This window comes from Lepidothrix coronata, unplaced genomic scaffold, assembly GCF_001604755.1.
Source record: "Lepidothrix coronata isolate B3197 unplaced genomic scaffold, Lepidothrix_coronata-1.0 Scaffold100, whole genome shotgun sequence".
NCBI classification, from domain to species: Eukaryota; Metazoa; Chordata; class Aves; order Passeriformes; family Pipridae; genus Lepidothrix; species Lepidothrix coronata.
The window spans coordinates 1,774,224-1,781,788 of record NW_016690280.1 but is presented as its reverse complement, the minus strand read 5'-3'; the positions used below and the strand labels follow the sequence as shown (position 1 = coordinate 1,781,788).

Below are 7,565 nucleotides of genomic sequence, written 5' to 3'. Positions count from 1 at the left end.
AATCCTGGAGTGGAATCTGCATTAAAGGGAGTAGGGATGGAATATGACCAAAAGTGATGACAGCACTGGGGTTTAGCATGACCTGTTCTCAGGTTCAGAACACCCAGCAGTGGAAGGGCCTGGAACTCTGCCTCCTTCACACTCCAAAATCCCTTCTCTACTTCACGGTTTGCACCTGTTAAAGCAAAGAGAGTGCCTGGATCCTGAGGCCAGGACTGCAGAGGTGCAGTGCCAGGCAACCTCACTGTGCTCAAGCACTGCCCAGTCTTGGGGATCTTTATGCAAAATGCTCCCTTTTGTTCCAGCTTCTGCCTTGGCTCTCGATCCACCCAGACCACGCTGCAGGCAGCAACAACACTCTGTTGCTCTAGGTTTTGCCTGGATGGAGAGATGGCTCTGTTTACATCTTGTACTCGTGGTGTACAATATTGGCAATACAGACACCTCAAAGGGTCAGGAGGGGAGGAACTGGGTGGGACCTGGTGCTGGTGCAATGGGTGGGCACAGGCTGGAGTTGCTACCCTGTCCTCCAGCAGGACATGGCCAGAGCCCTGGCAGCACAGTGTGGTTTACCCCTGGGGCTGGGGAGGTGAGTGCCTAAGATGTCAAGACCCTCCTCCAACTGCAAGTTTGGAATCTGCCTCCTGGCATCCAAGTTGCAGAGTGTATTTCTCCAAGACTGCTGTGAGCACAGCAAAGCTGGGGCAGGGGGTCACTGCAGTCCCAGCAGGAAGGGGATGCTCAGTTCTCTTTTCCATCACTCTCAAACTTGACGGATACAGGTGAGCAGCTTTAATCCTGACCCACAGTGCTGCTGGTCCTCAATCCAGTGAAGCATTTAAACACCTGACAGGAAAGCACATAAACCCATTTGACTTCAGTTCACCCACTCATGCAAACTGCAGGATGTGCTTGGCTTAGGGCTCCACACTCTGGTGTTTCCCCTTTTGTGCCATGAGACTCCGTAGCTGCTGCTGGAGATCCTGACTGAGAACATCTGGGAAGGTAAGTGGCTGCTCTGAGGACTCAAATCTTGTCAGAAAGAGCTACAACTGCTTGCTCCATGAAGAGACATCAGGCCACCTATATATAAATTCAGCATTAAAGCTGGAGGATATACTTATGAGTAGATACTACTAGTGTCTATTATTAGTAGATACCAATAATGTCCAGAAAGCTCACAGTAATGTAGAGGAGAAAATTAAGGCAAAACACAATTGTTTCAGGAATCCTTTAACTGCCAGTTTTAAAATGACCCATCTCAGCTCCACCTGGACCAGCTTCATCCCCTCTGTCCTCTGTTGTGCAAGTCTGAGAAATTCCAAACTATGGCAAGGTGTTTCTTCATGGATTTGATATGTTTTACTTTTCTTAATGTTATTCTTTCTCTGTCTTTCAGTTACTATAGTGATGGACAAACGCATGAGCAAACACGAGGCCTGGCAGCCTGTGAGGGTGTGTTTGCCTTCAATGGCTGAAAATACCACCAATTTTTTGATAAATCCACTGAAAAATCTTTGCCCAAAGCCCTCAGATCTTCGAAAAATGGATCCTATCAAACAAGTTGATAATAAGATGTGTTTAATATACTTTTCTTTTTTTGAAACTTGATAAACTTGATGTATTTTGTCAGCAAGCAACATATATTGCAGTTCTGTGGGTGCTCTCATTTCTCCTCCATCTACACACCATTGGAGATGTCCCTTTTCCAGGTGCAAGGACCTTGGTTGTGGTTAAAGAGGATGGAATGAATAGCTACAAACCAAATTACTGCTCCTGTGTGTACTCTGGATCACCCTGTTCCACTGCAGTTCTGCTTTGACAAATCCCAGACTGAAGATCTCGCAGTGACATCCCTCAGAGTGACCCCCAAAGCCCCAGAGGTGTTGTATGAGTGCAGAAATCTGCCTGAATCCGTGCCATGGAACTCACTCAACAGACTCAGCCTCTTGGAGTCAAATCAGCCCACATTTGCAGCCAGAAGTTACATCAGGATGGAGAGGCCAAGTTGAAGAGCTTTGCCCTGTCAGTTGGGTTTCAGTTTGTGAGTTACCCATCCCTGCAGTGGCTTTTGGGCACAGCATGGAGCCCAAACACTGACAGAGAGGGAGGGAGGACCCAAGGCTCACATGGACCTGGAGGTACTGGTGATCAAGGGAATCCGGCAAGACACTGGAGCTGAAGCTGACTCTGAGTGCTGGGGTTGGAAAAATATCCCTGCATTTCCAAAAGCAGGGCTGGTTAGAAACCCTCCCTGCAGCTTTGAGTATCAAGCCTCATGTTTATGTGGGACGTTCACAGGCACTTTCCGAAGGAGAAATGGCACAAAGGCACTGTAGTTTGACACCCCAGACCCCCAAAATGCAGGTCTAGAAGTGAAAGGTGAGCATACCCAGAGATGGAGCTGCTCAGATCCCGTGTTTATGCTCAGTATATGCAATGGGTATTTACAAAATCTAGATAATGAGCTGGTTGTGGTGTCCTCCTCTGCCAAGATTGAGGTTTGTTAGGGGTCTCAGGGCCAGATTTCAGCTGCCAAAGCTCTAATAGTGTCAAAGGGGCTGGGCTGACACTGCAAGTGAAAAAGCACTTGCAGTATGTTTGGAAATATTGCCAATGTTGTTGTTTGTTTGTTTGTTTGTTTTTGAGAAATACATTGAAAGAACTTTGCCAAAAACCCTTCAGGTCTTTAAAAATTGGTCCTATCAAACAAGTTCATAATAAGATGGGCTTGGTCCACTTCCCTTGTGCACACGAGCAAAACCACAGATCCCTGAAGTTGCTTTGAAAGCGGGAGAGCAAACCGTCAGTATTTGCCGGGGTGAAGGAAGATGTGCCCTGCCCACAGCGCTCACATGAAACCTGGGGGACACGGGCCGGGGGAGAAGCGAAGGGATTCGGCCGCCGGGGGGACGGACCCGACTTTCCCCAGGCGGGGCGGGCAGGGGGCCGGGCATCCCCCTCTCTCCGCGCGGGGCGGGCCGGGGGCGGGCGCTGCCCGCGGCCGCGGAGCGCCGGGGCGGGAGCGCAGCCCCGCACCTGGGCACGGAACCGCCACAGCCCCGCACCTGGGCAGCGCTCACCTGAGCCCCGCACCCGGGCAGCGCTCACCTGAGCCCCGCACCCGGGCAGGATTCACCTCGGCTCCGCACCCGGGCAGGAACCATCACACCCGGGCAGGACCCGGCGCAGCCCCGCGGGCGGACAGCGCGGACCCCGCGTCCTGCCCCGCCGCCGCGATGAGGAGCCGCGCCGGGGGAACCGCGTCGGGCGCCGCGGGGCTCTGGCCCGGCCATGGTAAGGAGGAGGGGGAGCAGGCGGCGAGAAGGGGCAAAGCGGGGGCTCCGCTGAGATCGGTGACAAACTCGACCGGGCTCCGCTCCGGTGCGGGTTGGCCGTCCGTGTGCGCCCATGGGCATCGCCCCGGGGCTGCGCGGGGGGCGCGGGTGCGGGTGTACTGCCCGGCATACCGCGGGTGCGGGCGTGCGGCGGCGCCGGAGCCTGTGGGTGCCCTTGGAGGCAGCCCGAGGGAAGGTTGGCGCGGGTGTGATGTACAGACAGGTACAGGTGGAGCGGTTTTGTGCGGGTGTGAGCGAGCGGCATCTGCGACCGTCGGCTGCGGTGCCGCTGGGCTGCGCGAGTCGGCGAAGTGCTGGAATGATCAGTACTGACCCGCGGGAAGGAGAGAAACGTGATTGCAGCTGGGAGGGAGCAACAGCCCGGTGGCATGGGGAAAGTCACCGGGCGGAGAGGCTCGTTGGGCTCTGCAGGAGTAGGAAACTTTGCTTAAGTGAGGATGAATGGCTGTCCCTGGAAGTGTTCAAAAAACAGTGTAGATGTGGCACTTGGGGACATGGTTAGAGGTGGCCTTGGCAGTGCTGGGGGAATGGTTGGACTTGATGATCCTAGAGGTCTTTTCCAACCTTAGCAATTCTATGATGATGGAAGGTGTTTTCCAGGACTGGAGCTATGGGGATTCAGGCAGCTCTGTGCTCTGACACTTGTGTCCCAGCGTCCATAGTCCAAAGCCTTCCGGTCATATCCGAGCTCTCCAAGCTCTGTATCCGTTCCAAGCTCGCTAAGGTCAAGCATTTTTTTGCTGCTGAACCTTTCTCAGACTTAGTCCAAAGCTGAGGGAAGTTTGCAGGAGTCCAGCTCATGTCTATGTGCTTTGATTCAGATGCTGAGAGTGGAGCAAGTTTGTGGATCCGACGGCAGGAGAGACAGAGATATGTCTGTGAGTGAGAAACTAGTGTCACTTCCTCAACCCCTGAGGCATCTTTCCTTGCTCCAAAACAAACTTCACGCATGGAAACTTGATGGGAGGGTGAGTAATTAAACCATTACACAGCTGCAGTTTCTGCTGCTTCAGGGAGGCAAGGAAGGAGTCAGCTCCTGGTTTACCAGGTTTAAGCTCCTAGACAGTGGTGGTAGTTGGCCAGGACTGTGCTTTGGTGTGTGTGATGTCATTATGACTTCATTTCTTCTTAAAAATAAAATACTTTTCTTTTAATGGGACTATTTCCATGTGTTTCTTGAAGGAGAACCATTTTCTCTTATCCCCGTTACTGCAGTTGACTGTTTTCACTTGGCAACGGCAAGGTGGAGTTTTTTAGAAGATTACTTGGATTTTGTCATTGTAGCAGGGGACAATGGATAGCCTGGCTGAGGTCAGTCTCTGGGGAGATATCTTGGGCTGTACAGCAGTCTGTGCAGCACCACTCTTTGGGGGAAGAGCAGTAGTGCAGGAGCCATAGGTTCCTTCACCCGTGCTCCCAGGCGACGGGGACCCTGGGACCCTGTGTCGTTCCCACCAGGAAGAGGGACTGCTGTGATGGGCAAGGAGCAGCAGCAGCATTCCTCTCCTCTGAAGAGATCTTCACTGCTGCTTTTTTCCTCTCCCAGCCTGACCTTGGCACTGTCCAATAATGCCGTTGAAAAACAAACATATGAGTCAACCTGTGTGCTTGCTTAAATACTAAGTACTTATACACCAAGGTATGTTTAACTTATTTCCTTAAACAGGTTCTGACTGGGGATAGACATAAATACTTTAGTTTCCCCGGGACTTTGTAAACATTGATTTAAAAGTGAGAGGAGCAAGTGCTCTGACAGTGCTTCTTGGCTCATTAAAGCCTTCTAGGAAGTCTCCAAATTGTACATGCAGCTCCTCTGCACCAACTGTGTTCCTGTGAGTACCATCAGTGGTTCTCCCCCACCTCCTCCTCCCAGTCCTCTGGAGCCAGCTGGCATGTCTTGAGTTTTCCCCATTTGCTCCCCTTTTCCAGGTATTTCCTATCTCCAGGAAATCTGGAGACAGGCAGAACAAAGAACAAGTGCCTGCCAGCATAAGTCCAAGCCCCTTGGGTGACAACTGTCTAGACCTGGTGGAAGGGGTTGCCAGGTGAATGCAGGGGAGACACAGCTTGACATGGGACAGAGCAGGCAGAGGCTGTGTTATGAGTGGGGCTGAAGAGGAGGAACTGGGAATTCCTCACCTCTCCTATAAGAACACCTCAGGTCTGTCCTGCTTTCCACACTCCTCTGCTCCTGGAAACAGCAAGACACAGTGCCTGGGGGATGTGGAGGGCAGGGTGAGGACCACAGTGTCCTTTGTGGGGACTGACTGTGCTTCCTGCTGACTCCCACACTGTGGAAGCAGCAAACGAAGGGTGTGGAATGTGTGCCAAGAAGGTGCGAGGAGGCAACGTGTTGCCTTGCACATCCAACTGTCACACTGCACAATATGGAAATATTCCTTGTGGGTTTGTGTTTGAAACCACAGCTGTCATTTGAGGGAAAAGCAGGAAAGTGCTGTCCTTCCAACACTTGCTGGTGTGCAGGAACAGAGAAGCAGAGCAGGGTTTAGGGCTGCTCTGTGCTTGGGTTGGTTCACAGAGGCACGAGTAGAAGTAATGAGTCATTTCACTGAGGAGCCACGCTGGTTTCAGCTGCCTGGGGATTTAGCATAAGGGCTCAAGTTGTGTCAGGGGAGGTATAAGTTGGACATCAGGAGGAATTCCTGCACAGAAAAGGTTGTCAAGCATTGGAAGGGGCTGCCCAGGGAGGTGGTGGAGTCACCATCCCTGGAGGTGTTCAAGGAACGACTGGACGTGGCACTCAGTGCTCTGGTCTGGTTGATAAGATTGGACTCTATTATCTTGGAGGTCTCTCCCAACCTAAATGATTCTGTGATTCTTTGATTCTATGACTGTAGTGCATATTGGTATAAATAGTGAGAACTCTGTGGCTGAACATCGGGGATGACAGTGTGCCAAGTTGATAGAGCTCCTGTGTCAGGGCATGATGATCACTAAGTTCCTGAGGGTTAAAGAAAATCTTCCTTCATGGGAAAACTACTCATTAATTATCCACTTAGGGCTTCCCCAGCCCATTTGCTGAAAAAGACAGTAGTGAGTGTCAAGTTAGAGACCATCTTCTGTTCTGATGTTGTCATTCCTGTGCTTCATTCCTCACATAGCCTCTCAAAACCAATTTCCACATCTAAAAAGACCCATACATCAAATTAAATGGTATTGATGTTTCTTTGTTGGCCTGGTTGGTTGCTCTAGGAAGCTGAATTTGTTTTACACTGACTGTAAGGTTGCTGAGTAGCAGGGGGACCTTTTCTACTTGCCCTGCACTGACCCCTAAAATTTTCACCCTCAGCCAGTGATGGCAACTGCTACCTTCAGGCCTGAACTTGTGGTCTGCACTTGCCCTCAGCTGTTGTAACATGTCACTCCCATGCTGATCTAGGAAAAAAAAAAAATGTTGCATCATTTCTTGTCATGAATGAATGAGCTCTAGGGTGGGAAAGAAGGGCAGTTCCTTCAGGTCTCCAGAGGACTGAATGCCAGCGTATTTTCTGCTCCTGTCTCCTGTGTGTAGGTAGGAATAAAGCCATAGGAAAGGTAAAATGCACACGTAGCTTAGGGCCAGCTGTGTGTGTGGGCACATGTGGCTGCAGGTATTTGTTGGGGCAGGTGGCATTTAGTTGTGAAGAACCTTGTTGTGGTGCAGTTTATGGGCAAAAGGGGGACAGGGCTTCGTGGCTTTTGCATTTAGCCTCCTTGCACTTCTGTTTCCTGGGATTCCCTGCTGCATTGTTTTGTGGGCTGCCTTTATTCTGGAGGAGCTGGTGGTTGTCTGCATGATCTAACCTATGCCTCAGCTAGGGCAGAGTGTGGGTTACCTCCCACTGGAGCCTTGATGATGAGGTCAGGAGATGGGAGAGGGATGAGCCAGATGCTTGTTCTCTCAGCTAACATGAAACCAAACCCAGTATTTTCGAAGCAGCTGACTTTAATCTGGTCTTGTTGTGTAATTCCATTTATTAGAACAAATAATCTAATTCAAGCCCCCCTCAACCCTGATGCATTCGAGTGGCTGCAGACACAGGGGTTACAGGGAGAGACACCAGCAGTGCACAGGGGAAAACAAATGACTCTGTAGGAAGGCAAATGGAACTTTGGCAATTTTATGTGATTAGGGAAACAATTAGAGAAAATAGCTGGAGGTGCATTTGCCCAGTGGATTTATGTGCTGGTGGAGATGGGTGGTGT

General features: G+C 51.0%; 1 protein-coding gene across 1 annotated transcript in view; it reads left to right on the top strand.

Annotated features, from left to right (window-relative positions):
- Positions 1 to 4,243: 4,243 nt before the first annotated feature.
- Positions 4,244 to 7,565, top strand: part of HTR4 (5-hydroxytryptamine receptor 4) — an 89,260-nt gene continuing 85,938 nt past the window's right edge. The window contains exon 1 of the mRNA XM_017822855.1: positions 4,244 to 4,327. The gene's annotated coding sequence lies outside the window, so the exon portion shown is untranslated. The remainder of the gene's footprint in view (positions 4,328 to 7,565) is intronic.